At 37.5% G+C, this 14,537-nt stretch overlaps 1 long non-coding RNA gene across 1 annotated transcript; it reads left to right on the top strand.

Moving 5' to 3' along the window:
* Positions 1-330: 330 nt before the first annotated feature.
* On the top strand, positions 331-2,688 carry LOC124977354 (uncharacterized). The gene is made up of 3 exons (XR_007107160.1): positions 331-758; positions 2,099-2,175; positions 2,416-2,688. It is a non-coding gene; the product is annotated as an uncharacterized LOC124977354 (long non-coding RNA).
* The last annotated feature ends 11,849 nt before the right edge of the window (positions 2,689-14,537 follow it).

Below are 14,537 nucleotides of genomic sequence, written 5' to 3'. Positions count from 1 at the left end.
TGAATTTGGGGCCATTTCCCCTGGGTTAGGCAGGTGCTGGTTTCCCCTGTCCCTGAGGTAGTCTAGTATTTGAGGAATTCCAAGTTGGAACTGGAAATGCGCGCCTCACTAAAAGGTTTTACTTCGCGAGAAATTTAACGTGTTAACTTTTTACCTGGGAGGCAGGAAAACGAAAGGCTTCTCCCTGTCTCTCCAGAGGTAGACTGAGGAAAGGCGAGTCCCCTGGGAGAAGCAGACTGACGAGAGAAGTCTGTCAGGAAACAACACAGCCATGCCTCGCTTAGGGACGGGTCTGTTGAGAAGGGTGTGATGAGGCCGTTTCCTCGTGGTTGAACATCATATCACACCAACGAAAGCGCGACAGTGTCCCTAGGCGATACAATCGTGGGACCAGCAGCGTGGGTTCTGTCCGTCACTGGCGGAAGCTTCGTTAGGTGGCGCATGACTGTACTTGTTTCAGAAGTCTCTGCTGGGCTGCACCGGAGGCGTCATGCGGTTCCCTGTGGGACATAATACGCTAACTAACATTTAGGGCGATCTCGCTAATGTCAGCGCTTTCCCTCAAAGACCACCAAGAATACCTCTGTGGCTGGACAAATTTGGCTTATTGACTCCTTGCAAAGAGGGAGGCACCTATAGGAAACAGCAGGACATCTCAGGGAGAGTGTTGGAAAGAATTTAGAGTTTGGGCTTCTTGGGTAATTTGTGGGAGAGTTCAAGGAAGCAGGGCTTCTCTCGGAATTGGGTGTTTTCAGAAGGTGGGTGTAATTCTTTGGATATTTTTATAAAATTCTTACATAAAAAGGGAGACGATCTGACTGGTGAAGCTCTGATTGGTGAAGAAGCAAACTCCTTCATATGAGAGATGATAGGGGAATATTTAGTCATTTTTTTGTGATTGAAAACAAGGCTCTTTTTTGTTTGTATTCAAATATGATTATAGAGTGTTTTTGTTTTTGTTTTGATCCACTGTGATCATGGAGTAGACTATCTGATGTTGGTGTTTTGTGAAACTGTTTAACTCAACAGGTCAGCATATGCAAGGTATGGTGCCAGCCTAGGCCCCCACTATCAGGGACTACTTTTCTCCTCATTATGTCCCATACTATGTAATATATGATCTCTGCTTTAGTCCTCAAAACAACTGGTGTTTAATAATCCACAAATATTTAGTACTCCCTATTGGATACTTCTTTCTAATCTAAGCATAGGTTCTTGCCTCCAGAGAGCTTACTAGCTTAGTGAAATGGGTTTTTTATTAGACCCTTTTTCCAGATGAGGACACTGCTTTTGTTGCCTTGAATAATTAAAGTCATATATAGTCAGCAAAACAGGAAACCTGGGAATCCAAGACCAGACAATCTGATGCTGGTGACTGTCCCTTTATCACTTTGAGAATCTAAATTCCCAAGGACCCTAAATTGCTGTCACCAAATCTCAGTTATCATCTTCAGCTACTGATATCTGTACATATCAGGGTTTCTCAACAGCAGTGCTATTGATATTTTGGACCAACAATTCTATATTATGGAGTGGTGATCTGCACTGTAGGATATTTGACTGCATCCATGGCCTGTATTCATAGATTCTAATAGGACCCTCCCTCTAATCATGAAAACCAAAAAAATACTTTCACACATTGCCAAATGTACCCTGAAGGACAAAGTCACCCCTGGTTGAGAAGCACTGGTATATGCCATTTATCTCTTTCTGGATCTTTGAAATAAAACAAACATTTCAGGCCTAACAGTCCCAAATAACTTTGAATGGGGAGGCCTTGAAGAGGAGAGAAGGACACTGTGTACCAAGTTTTTGAAAAGTCTGTTCTACTAGGAAAATGAACACAGAGAAAGGGGGGAAAAATCAAGTGGAAAAAAACAGAGAGAACTGAGAAGAGATAAAGATGGAGAAAAGGAATGTAAAAGGAATTTACCCTTAACATCACTCAGTTCATAGTAGCAAAGTTAGTTCACACTAGCAAAAACACTAAGAAAGTCCTACTGAGGCTTTATTGTACTTCTACTCCCTATTTGGAAAATGCTGGTATGCTAGCAAAGAGTCTTAATTGCTTTGTGAAAGTATTTCTTTTCCTTTACAGCATGGTACCGGCTATAACCTCCTTGAACTGGCTACTTGAAAGAAGTCTTCCTTCAGAGATATCATGCTTCTTCCAAGGTAGTAGTTTGTGTTCCTGTAAAAGTCAAGATTGCCTAGTGAGCTGGCCAGAGTCACAAAGCAATGATAGCTAAGTTTTTTCAGGTTTTCTAAGAAATAGAATCTACTTAGCATTAACACAAGTAATCACTTATATTTTTATAACATCTTTCATCTAGGAATCTCTGCAAAGCATATGATGTTTATTAATTTTCATCTCGTACCTGTGAAGGAAATCATTGTGATTTTTCTGTTTTATAGATACAGAAGCCAAATTATGGAGTCCACAAAAAATACTGAGAAATCTGGAAATAGCCTACAGGGATCTTCACTCTGGATCATTCTTTCTGTTTAGCACCACCCCAGATCTTCAACTACCTAATAGTAAGCTAAAGATGATATTCCTTCAATTGTATGCTAAATTATGTGTCTTCATTGACTTTAAAATATTATATAGTCTCTTCGTTTAACCCATAAAATAGCAAGCCTGTAGAGACTGTGACTTAAAGTTAAGTAGTGACAGTACTTGAACTAGTACCCAGATCTAATGATTCTTAGTCTAGTACTCTTTTTACTTGGTAAACAAGGCCATACTTCATGGATAATATTTAGCTTACAGAAAAAAATAATTAATATAGAAATTCTAATAAACATCCAGATCTAAAATTCTAATAAAATCCAGATCTACTGAACCCTTTTTGAGTTTTTCATTACATGGGGTCTTAAAAAGTTAGCTTTAGTGAGGAAAAGAAAGTCATAGTAGTTATTAATGAAAAGCATCTAATAACTCCAAAATTAAATTTATCTTTGGGTTGTTGTAGTAGACTTCAGAAGGTGTAATGAGGCTTTCCCTAAAGAAGTCTTGCATAGGGTTATCCTTTGAGAAATAGATTAATAGGAATAAATTCTTAATTATTAAATTAATGATATATAAAAATGACTTAAAATTTTCTTTAAATGTGTCACTGAGGAGATTTGGGAATCACCAATTCTAAGAAAATTGCCCAGGAAATACTATATTTTATGGCATCCTTATGTTAACAATTCCCAAATCTGTATTTCCAATCCAGACCTCTCTGAGTTCTAGTCTCACATATCCAAATGCCTACTTTACATTTGCTTGTCTTACAGAGATTTAAAAAGAATTTTATTATTTCCCACATTTAATTTTCTTCATATCAGTTAATGGCAATGTTCTCTACTCAGTTACATATATCAGAAACCCAGGAGTTACCCTAATTCATTCCTTTCCTTTACCTTTGTCTTCTAATTCATTATCAAGTATTAATAAATCTGAAATACAAACAACTTCTCTCTGTCTCCACTCACTAGCCTAATCCAAGAAATTGTCATATTTTTCCTGAATACTGTAATATTTTCCTCTTGTCCCTTCACAACACTTACCACATTGTTTAATTTATTGATCTGCTATTTACTTGTGATTTTCTTAATCTTATTTTACTACTAGAATGTATAGAAATTCTTTGAGAATAGGTACAGAATATGTCTTATTCACTCTAATAGTCCCAGCACCTAGCAGAGGACCTAGCTCATCATAGACAATTAACACATATTTGAGAATATCTGTTGAATTAATCTATGAAAATCTAGTAGTCCAGAATTATGATTCTTATTATGAAATAGTTGAAGTTGAAGCCTTTATTTAATCATACATGGCAAAATTGACCTAAGCTACCATAATTAAAATTAATTGTATTACAGTATGTTTGGGAATTAAAACTAGACACCTGAAATTCAGAAAGAGGAGAAACATGGATTTGACCATGTTTTACATCTAGCATGTTAAAGATAGAGAAATTATGAATCCAAAGAACACTGTTAAGTAAGTCATTAGAGAGGTACACTTATTCTAGAGCATAGATCATTTCTTATGCTTTACCTGTGGCCTGAATTAAATAGACTTTCATATCATCAACCTCATTTTTTCTGATGATTTACCAAATAGTATTTTGTTTTCTTGGCACCTTCATTCTGGGAAGGAAAAGATTTAGACATCAAACAAATATTCTAGTCTGGAAAAATTACTGGAAAAATGTATTTCACATTAGACTGTAACTCTGTGAGGACAGAAAATTGTTCATCAGTTATATCTTAGCTTTTTAGAACAATGCTTAGCACAAAGTAGATTATAAGTATTTGCTGAATGAATGAATGTGTATTAGTAAATTAGGATTATATATTTTATACCACAGTCTCTCTTGCATTTTTTTTATTGTGAGTCTATCCTCAAGTATGTTTTCTATACTACACGCATTAAGAAAATCAGATTTCTAATCTTGGAGACCAAATATGAGATCCTGAACTCTGATATTCTACCAAAAGTTCCTTAAGATTATTTGGTTAGCCAGTTAACCTCCTCCTCTGACATCTTGTAACTCCAGTTCATCCTCCATGTAGCCCTTAAAGTTTCCTAAAGAAAAAGAAATCTAATTATGCTGTTCTCTGGATTAAAAAAAATCAATTAATTCTGTTACCTTCAGAATAATAGCTAGCCCAAGTCTCTCTCCAGCTCCCTTCACGATTTTACTACCTACCTTTCTTACCATCCCCCATTCATATATGCTAAGTTCTAGTTGCAGTATATCCCTTAATATTTCAGGAACATGTGCTCTTTAATTTTTTCCATACTATTTCCCCTGGCTAGATTGTCCTTCCCTCCTTTTTCCATCTGATGAACTCCTGTCATCCTTTAAAATCAAAAAAGGGTTTGATTTCCTACTTGTTTTCTCTCTACTACTCTTTAATTTTTTCCATACTATTTCCCCTGTCTTGAATGTCCTTCCCTCCTTTTTCCATCTGATGAACTCCTATCATCCTTTAAAATCAAAGAAGCCTTTGATTTTCTACTTGTTTTCTCTCTGCTACTCTCACAATCCTTACCATATCATAGTGTAGCAGTCTTTGAGATCATGGAGGGCAGAATCTGTGTCTTACTCAACTTTCTGTGCTTTCCCAGCACCTGGCACATGTTTGTGAATGCTAAAACCCATACGAGGTGAGAGATATGAGTACTAATAACTAACTTGCCAACAGTCATAGCTTCTTGGGCACAGCCTCCTTCCAAAGGGAGAATGGGAAGTTTCCCAGCTATATTCTGTTTGGAATAATAGAGTGTTAACACAGTCAGGAAAGAAATGTGTTTTACATATTCCCTTTATGAGTCACTGGAAAAGGAGGTAATGACATTCTTTGTGACAGATCAGCAGGCTTTCAAAGGAGTGATTCATTGTACCTTATACATACTTAATACCTTGGATTGTCACTGTTTTTAAAAATGTTTTGGATTCTCACTATTAATTGCCAATCTTTTCCCCTGGCTCTTGAAAGACATTGTGATATCCACACCTAACACAGTGCCTAATATTTATTAGGAGCTCAATAAATGCCTGTTGAAAGAATTATGAATTAATAACTAAAATAAAAATGAAACTTTTCCCTCTCTCCTGTTATAATTTAAGCCTTCCCTTTTAAAATGTTTTTACATACCAATTCCTCTTTATAACCTTTTCCTTTTGCAGGGGAGTTGTGGTACCACTGAGCCACATCCCCAACTCTATTTTGTATTTTATTTAGAGACAGGGTCTCACTGAGTTGCTTAGTGCCTCAATTTTGCTGAGGCTGGTTTTGAACTAGCGATTCTCCTGCCTCAGCCTTCTGAGCCACTGGGATGATAGGCATGCACCAGTGCACCTGTATAGCCTTTTCCTTTAAAAAATATTTTTATTGGTGTGTAATAATTATACAGAATAATGGATTTCATTGTGGCATGTTTGTATATGCACATACCATAACTTGATCAATTTCATTTCCCAGAACCTTCTCTTGCTCTCCCCTCCTCTGTCTCCTTGACTCCCTTCCTCTATCTTACTGGTCTCCTTTCTACTTTCTCCTTTTTTTTTTCTCTCTAGCTTCCACTTTTATGAGAGAAAACATGACCTTTGACTTTCTGCATCTGGCATATTTCACTTAAAAATGCTTTCCAGTTCTATCCATTTTCCTGAAAACAATATAATTTCAATATAATTTCTTCTTTATGACTTTATAACCTTTTCTAGTCAACTCAGCCTACTATAATATTACTCTTTTCTGTTATCACTTAATACTTATCAATATCATTGAATAAAATTTTAGACTATGCTATTTTGCATTGTTATTTATTTTTAAATGCACTTTCCTTCCTTCCAAGCTAGATTTTAAAATTCTTTTAAAATTTTTTTCTTCTTTTTATGTTTTATGTTTTTATGTTTTTAAAATTTCTCAGTTTAGAACTGGGTTTGTGGCTCGGTGGTAGAGTGATAAGCATGACTACCGTAAAAACAAAAGCAAAACACCCACACACCAAAATACAACAAATGTTAGTAAGAATGTGAAGAAACTGGAACCTTTGTGCCCAGTTGGTAGGAATGTAAAATGGTACAACCATTGTGAAAAACAGTGTGGTAGTTCCTCAAAAAATTTTAAATACAATAACCATATGATCCAATAATTCTACTTTTGGGTATATATTCCAGAGAATTGAAAACTGAGTATTAAAGAGATATTTGTACACCTAAGTTTATAGCAGCATTATTCACAATAGCCAAGAAGTAGAAACAATTCAAGTGCCCATCACCAAATGGCTAAGCAAAATGTGGTATATACATACAGTGGAATATCATTTAGCCTTAAAAAGGAAGGAAATTATGACATATGTTACTATATAGATAAACCTTGAGGACATTATGCTAAGTGAAATAAGCCAGTCATAAAATGACAATACTGTATTATCTCACTTGTATGAGGTACCTATAATAGTAAAATTCATAGAAACAGAAAGTAGAATGATGGTAGCAGGGGTGAGAGGAATTGTTGTTTCATGGGCCTAGAATTTCAGCCTTGCAAGATTAAAATAATTCTGGAAGTTGGTTGCACAGCAGTGTAAATGTAACACAACTTAACTGTACACAACTTAAAAATGGTTAAAAATGGTATGATACATGTATTTTTCCACAATTTTTTTAAAAGGATACTGAACAGGGCATCCAAAGGCCACAATTGGAGTTCTCGATTGTTCCCTGGTAACTAGTGAATCCTGAGCAAGTTCCTTCTTTACTCAGTGTCCCTGTTCCTTCATCTTTTCAGGACAATAAAGCCTGCCAGTTCTGGGTGTATGTGAAACTCATATAAAAAACAAAACAATTCTTAAGACAGCATTTTGATTGATACTTTTCCCAGTATTCCGGAGTTCCTGGTCTCTTGATATTCATTACTAGTTTCGCGTCTTATTTCATAACAAAATGTTCTTGAAGATGCCTCAGCAATAGCTTGTTACCACCTCAAAGGATTTGTATGCTGAACCCTTTCAATTTGAGCTGTTCACCTTATAATTCAGCTCCAGGAAAGCGGCAAATAAACATCTTTTATGAAGCCTATTAATGATGTAAGATGCTAATTATCCATGCAGTTTAGCATTAACTGAGGAAATACAGCTCAGGATTTTCTTGTTAATATAAGAATGCTAGTCCAGAATTAGGGGGCTAAAGGAAGAAATAATATCTGTTGGGTACCAGTTAAGAGTCAGACCCATAGCACTACCTCATTTGCTATTCATAGCAGTCTTGTCAGGTTAATAATATTTTACCCATTTTATAAAAGGAAAAAATAAAGCTCAGAAAGACAAAGTCACCAAACCAGGACCACATAATGAATGACAGACTGAACTCAAGTCCAGATCTGTATGACTCTGATATCCATACTCTTTCTACTATGTTTTACTGCTTCTCAAAATATATTTGACTACACATATGTACTATGTAATGTCTATGATAAATGATATGCATTTGATGTATATTTGTACATTTATATCAATTGTCTTTCTTCATCAAACAAGTAAAAGAGATCATGTAGAGATGATTATTATCACTTTGCAGATGAAGAAACAAGTGGTCAGAAAATTTAACATCATGTAACCAATAAATAATAACAGAACTTTGACAGAGATACTGCAGTTCTCAGACTCTTGGTTTTTCAGCCTCATGGGAATTTTTCTCTGCATTTTCTGATTCTGACCTTGTTAATTTTTTTGGAGCAGAGAGTGAGCATATTACACTCTGGCTATGCCTGAACAGATTAAATACGTAAGTTTATGCCTGTTCACACCCCCAAATCACTAAAATGACAGGGAGTAAATATTTTTAAAGTTACTAGCCTACAAGGACAAAGAAAGTAAAAAAGAAGATAATAGCCAATGGAGGATAGCAACACATTTTTAGAAACTAGAAAGCCATAGTTAAACTGAGAAAACTGAGTTCTAAATGTTTTCAAAGGGATATACCAAGAATATGCTAAGAAGAAACAAGCAGATTCATTTTGTAGAATACTAGAATGTCAGGAATTGGAGGAAGCAGATGCTGCATTTTGCTCTAAGCAAAATAAGCAGATAGCAAGGATTATATTCCCCAGGTAGGATATCAGAGATAATTTTAGGAACTTAAAATTGAATAATCCCAGAAGAAACTTCTATAGATACTAATAGTTGAGGGTCCCCTAAAAAGTACCTGGGTCCCCACTTTATTATCCTACAAGGAAACTCACCAAGTGACAGATTCTTCTGTTAACACAGAACTTCCAAGTAACTATTTGGTGACTCACTCTTAAATATGAAGGGAGAGCAAAGGAGTACCAGATACTTAATATATACCTTCACCAAGAAAAATAACATCAAATAGAAATGGCAAAGAAAAAAGAAACTCAAGGAGATAGACAAACATCTTATTTTAGACAATAAGCATCCTCTGAGAAATAGTAGAAAATAATGCATCCATAAGGCAAAGGCAAGATGCTCCAGAAAGAAAGAGAGTAAGTAATAGCTCTGGGAAATTACAAATGTAGTAGCAAAGATAAATAATTCATACATCTTAATATATAAATTTGAGAAAATCTCTCAGAAAATAGAACAAAAGAACAGAAATAGAAAATGAGAAGATAACGAGAGGGTCAATCCATAAGGTCCAACATTAAATTAATCAGAGTTCTAGAAATTGGGAAGAAATGGAGGGAAGGAAATTATTAAAGAAACAGCTAAGAACATGTCTGACAACTGAAGAACATGAGTTTCCAGACTATCAGAGCCTGCTGAGTATCCATAACAATGAAGGAAAAAAGGCAACAACAAATACTATGATACATCATTATAAAATGGTAAAACACAAGGGATAAAGAGAAGATTAAAAAATCTTGGTGGTTGGAGGGAAGGAAGGATCAGGGAAAAGCAAATCGATTACCTGAAAAAAATAGTGGTTAATAATAGTTGCATATTTCCACCAGTAATACTGGTGGCTAGAAGATAATGAAGCAATGCTTTCCAAAATTGAGAGAAATTTATTTTCAACACAAAACTCTGCTAAGCTATGAGGGATGAATAAAGATCTTTTCAGGCATGCAATGATCAAAAATATGCCTCCCTCACATGCACATAACTTCTCTCCAGAAACTACTAAAGGATGTGATCTACTAAAATAAGGTTTTAAAAGATGTAGGTTTTAGGGAACAGATCAGTGTAGGAAAGAAGCAAAAGGAAGTTCTAACACAACTAGCAAGGGACAGATGGAGTGCTCCAGGGGACAGGGAGGGAGGGGTTTCCAGTGAACCTGATAGAATACCTGTCATATTTGTGTTGAAAATAGTTTAGGCATTTTTATTTCTGTTGGAGAATCGGGAAGAATTAGTGATAATGACATATGAAATTTGGCAAACAAAAAACTGAGGCAATTATTCATTTCAGGAACAAAAAAAATTATATAAGAAAGGAAATGTGGGGTTTCAAGATGGCGGACTAGAGGGTGGCTGCATTTCATGTTGCTCCAGGATGCAGGATTCAAAAGAGGAGATAGTGAGAGACTTGGGACCAACTCAAAGCCGCCGGGTGAGTCTCTCCCTTTGGGGAGGCGTCCCGGATGGGGCGGTAGTCCCGGAACGCAGGGAACTTTGTGAAGTAGAGTTGCCTGGTGAGACGCCCCTCACGCCACTGGAGCAGTAAACACGGACCACCGGGAACATTGTAGAGGTGGCTGCTCAGCACAGTGCTTGGACTCGGAGCAACCACTGGGGCTCCGGGCAGCTGCCTGAGGAGGAGCTGCATGGCGAGCTGTTTGGACTCAGAGCGACCGCTTCTGAACACCGGGGGGCTGCCCGAAGGAAGAGGAGGAACGTGGCGGGTCGCTTGGTCTAGGAGTGACTGCATCAGAGCCATAGGCGGTTGCCAGAGGAGGAGGCGAGTGGTGAGTTGTTTGGACTCAAAGCGACCGCTCCTGAACACCAGTGGCCTGCCTGGAGGAGGAGCGCGGTGGGTCGCTTGGTCTCCGAGCAACCGCTCCTGAACACCCGGGGGGCTACCCCGAGGAGGAGGAACAGGGTGGGTCACTTGGACTCGGAGTGACTGCCTAGGGCTATGGGCGGTTGGTGGGAGGAGGAGACACGAAGTGAGTTGCTTGGACTCCTAGTGACTGCGTCGGAACACCGGGCAGCTGTCTGGAGGAAGAGGTGTGTGGTGGATCTCTGGGTCTCGGAGCTATTGTACAGGGCTCCAGGTGGTGGCTCAGAAGAGGGGCCGCATAGCCAGGTGATTAGGTGCAGAGCAGGGTCCCAGGACCTACGGGGCTTCTTGGTGGAAGAGCCGCACAGAGACACGCCTAGGGGCGGAGCGAAGTTTCCAGGACTGCGGGCAGATTCTCTGAGGAGAGGCAGCCTAAGGAGACTCGCCTGCGAAGGGTGAGGCTCCCAGGCCCAGGAGGTAGGTCCGGGCCCCTGGGAACGTTGCAGAGGAAGGCAACCCAGCCCAGGCGGTAGTTGTAGATTGAGGGGAACCTCTAGGAGGGGAACTGACCAATGACACCTCCCCACCGGGTGAGTCTTCCCTGCCGGGTGAGGTTTTCCCACAAGGATGGTAAAACCAGAGACACAGGCACAAACAGGCCTTGCCTCAGCCCGCAGCCTAGTTCCCCTTTGGATGACCATTGGTCAACAAGTGGAGGCACCTCTGCCCACTATCAGGGAATATACCCCACCTAAGGGTCACCAACCCTAGAGAAGCAGCTTCCTTGTGGAGCACCGCATTATCAACTTCCTCCAAGACTTCAGGCTACTGAAGGATAAGAGGGGATATACTAGCAATCTTCAGGACATTATAAGTCAATAGAGGAAATCTGCAATATCTTAATGACCCACTGATTCCTGAACAATATGAGAAAACAAGGGAAGAAAATGCCCCAAACAAATCTAGATGTTACATCAATAAAATCCAACGACAGCATGGCAGAAGAAATGACAGAAAGGGAGTTCAGAATGTACATAATTAAAATGATCAGGGAAGCAAACGATGAGATGAAAGAGCAAATGCAGGCATTGAATGATGAGATGAAAGAGCAAATGCAGACATTGAATGATCGCACCAATCGACAGTTAAAAGAGCAAATACAGGAAGCAAAAGATCATTTCAATAAAGAGTTAGAGATATTGAAAAAAAACCAAACAGAAATCCTTGAAATGAAGGAAACAATAAACCAAATTAAGAACTCCATAGAAAGCATAACCAATAGGATAGAACACCTGGAAGTCAGAACCTCAGATATTGAAGACAAAATATTTAACCTTGAAAACAAAGTTGAACAAACGGAGAAGATGGTAAGAAATCATGAACAGAATCTCCAAGAACTATGGGATATCATGAAAAGGCCAAATTTAAGAATTATTGGGATTGAGGAAGGCTTAGAGAAACAAACCAAAGGAATGAACAATCTATTCAATGAAATAATATCAGAAAATTTCCCAAATCTGAAGAATGAAATGGAAAATCAAGTTCAAGAGGCTTATAGGACTCCAAATACACAAAATTACAACAGACCCACACCAAGGCACATTATAATGAAAATACCTAACATACAAAATAAAGACAGAATTTTAAAGGCTGTGAGAGAAAAGAACCAAATTACATTCAGGGGGAAACCAATACGGATATCAGCAGATTTTTCAATCCAGACCCTAAAGCTAGAAGGGCCTGGAACAACATTTTTCAAGCTCTGAAAGAAAATGGATGCCAACCAAGAATCTTATACCCAGCAAAACTTACCTTCAAATTTGACGATGAAATAAAATCATTCCATGATAAACAAAAGCTAAAAGAATTTACAAAAGAAAGCCAGCATTACAGAACATTCTCAGCAAAATATTCCATGAGGAAGAGATAAAAAACAAAGAAGCAAATCAGCAAAGGGAGGAATTATCCTAAAGGAACCGTCAAATAAAGGAGGAACCAAGTTGTGTCAAAAAAATAAATAAATAAAATTTAAAAAATGAACCAAATGACCGGGAATACAAATCATATCTCAATAATAACCCTAAATGTTAATGGCCTGAATTCATCAATCAAAAGACATAGGCTGGCAGATTGGATTAAAAAGAAAGATCCAACAATATGTTGCCTGCAAGAGACTCACCTCATAGAAAGAGATACCCATAGACTAAAGGTGAAAGGATGGGGAAAAACATACCATGCACATGGACTCAGCAAAAAAGCTGGAGTATCCATCCTCATTTCAGATAATGTGAACTTCAAGCCAAAGTTAGTCAGAAGGGATAAAGAAGGACATTTCATACTGCTTAAGGGAAGCATAAATCAGCAAGATATAACAATCATAAACATCTATGCCCCAAACAGTGGCTCATCCATGTATGTCAAACAAATCCTTCTCAATTTTAGAAACCAAATAGACCATAACACAATAATACTAGGTGATTTTAACACGCCTCTCTCACCACTGGAGAGATCTTCCAAACAAAAATTGAACAAAGAAACCATAGATCTCAATAACACAATCAATAATTTAGACTTAACAGACATTTATAGAATATACCATCCAACCAAGAGCGAATACACTTTCTTCTCAGCAGAACATGGATCCTTCTCTAAAATAGACCATATATTATGCCACAAAGCTAATGTTAGCAAATACAAGAAGATAGAGACACTACCTTGTATTCTATCAGATCATAATGGATTGAAGTTAGAAATAAATGAAAGAGTAAAAAACAGAAACTACTCCAACACCTGGAGATTAAACAATATGCTATTATATGATGAATGGATAACAGAAGATATTAGGAAGGAAATTAAAAAATTCTTAGAGGTAAATGAGAACAAAGAAACATCATATCAAAATCTCTGGGACACTATGAAAGCAGTACTTAGAGGAAAATTTATTTCATGGAGCGCATTTAATAAAAGAAGTAAAACTCAACAAATCAACGACCTAACACTATAGCTCAAAGCCCTAGAAAAAGAAGGACAGACCAACACCAAAGTAGTAGAAGACAGGAAATAGTTAAACTCAGAGCTGAAATCAACAAAATTGAAACAAAAGAAACAATACAAAAAATTGACAAAATAAATAGTTGGTTCTTCGAAAAAATAAACAAAATTGATAAACCTTTAGCCACACTAACAAAGAGAAGACGAGAGAAAACCCAAATCACTAAAATTCAGAATGAACAAGGAAATATCACAACAGACACGACTGAAATACAAAACATAATTAGAAGCTATTTTGAAAATCTATACTCCAACAAAATAGAAAATTTCGAAGACATCAACAGGTTTCTAGAGACATGAATTGCCTAAACTGAACGAGGAGGACATACACAATTTAAATAGACCAATTTCAAGTAATGAAATAGAAGAAGTATCAAAAGCCTACCAACAAAGAAAAGTCCAGGACCAGATGGGTTCTCAGCCGAGTTCTACAAAACCTTTAAAGAAGAGCTCATTCCAATACTTCTCAAAGTATTCCATAAAATAGAAGATGAGGGAACCCTCCCAAACTCATTCTATGAAGCCAGTATTACCCTGATACCTAAACCAGACAGAGACACATTGAGGAAAGAAAATTTCAGACCAATATCCTTAATGAACATCGATGCAAAATTCTAAACAAAATTTTAGCAAATCGCATACAAAAACATATTAAAAAGATAGTGCACCATGATCAAGTGCGTTTCATCCCAGGGATGCAAGGTTGGTTCAAATCAGGAAATCTATAAATGTAATCCACCATATCAATAGACTTAAAGTCAAGAATCACATGATTATTTCAATAGATGCAGAAAAAAGCATTTGATAAAATACAGCACCCCTTCATGCTCAAAACTCTAGAAAAAATAGGGATAGTGGGAACATTCCTTAACATTGTAAAGGCCATCTATGCTAAGCCCATGGCTAATATCATTCTAAATGGTGAAAAACTGAAAGCGTTCCCCCTAAAAACTGGAACAAGGCAGGGATGCCCTCTTTCACCACTTCTTTTCAATATCGTCCTTGAGACTCTAGCCAC

Source organism: Sciurus carolinensis, chromosome 2 (genome assembly GCF_902686445.1).
Source record: "Sciurus carolinensis chromosome 2, mSciCar1.2, whole genome shotgun sequence".
NCBI lineage: Eukaryota > Metazoa > Chordata > Mammalia > Rodentia > Sciuridae > Sciurus > Sciurus carolinensis.
The sequence above is the reverse complement of the archived record's forward strand: the minus strand, read 5'-3'. Positions and strand labels throughout refer to the sequence as shown.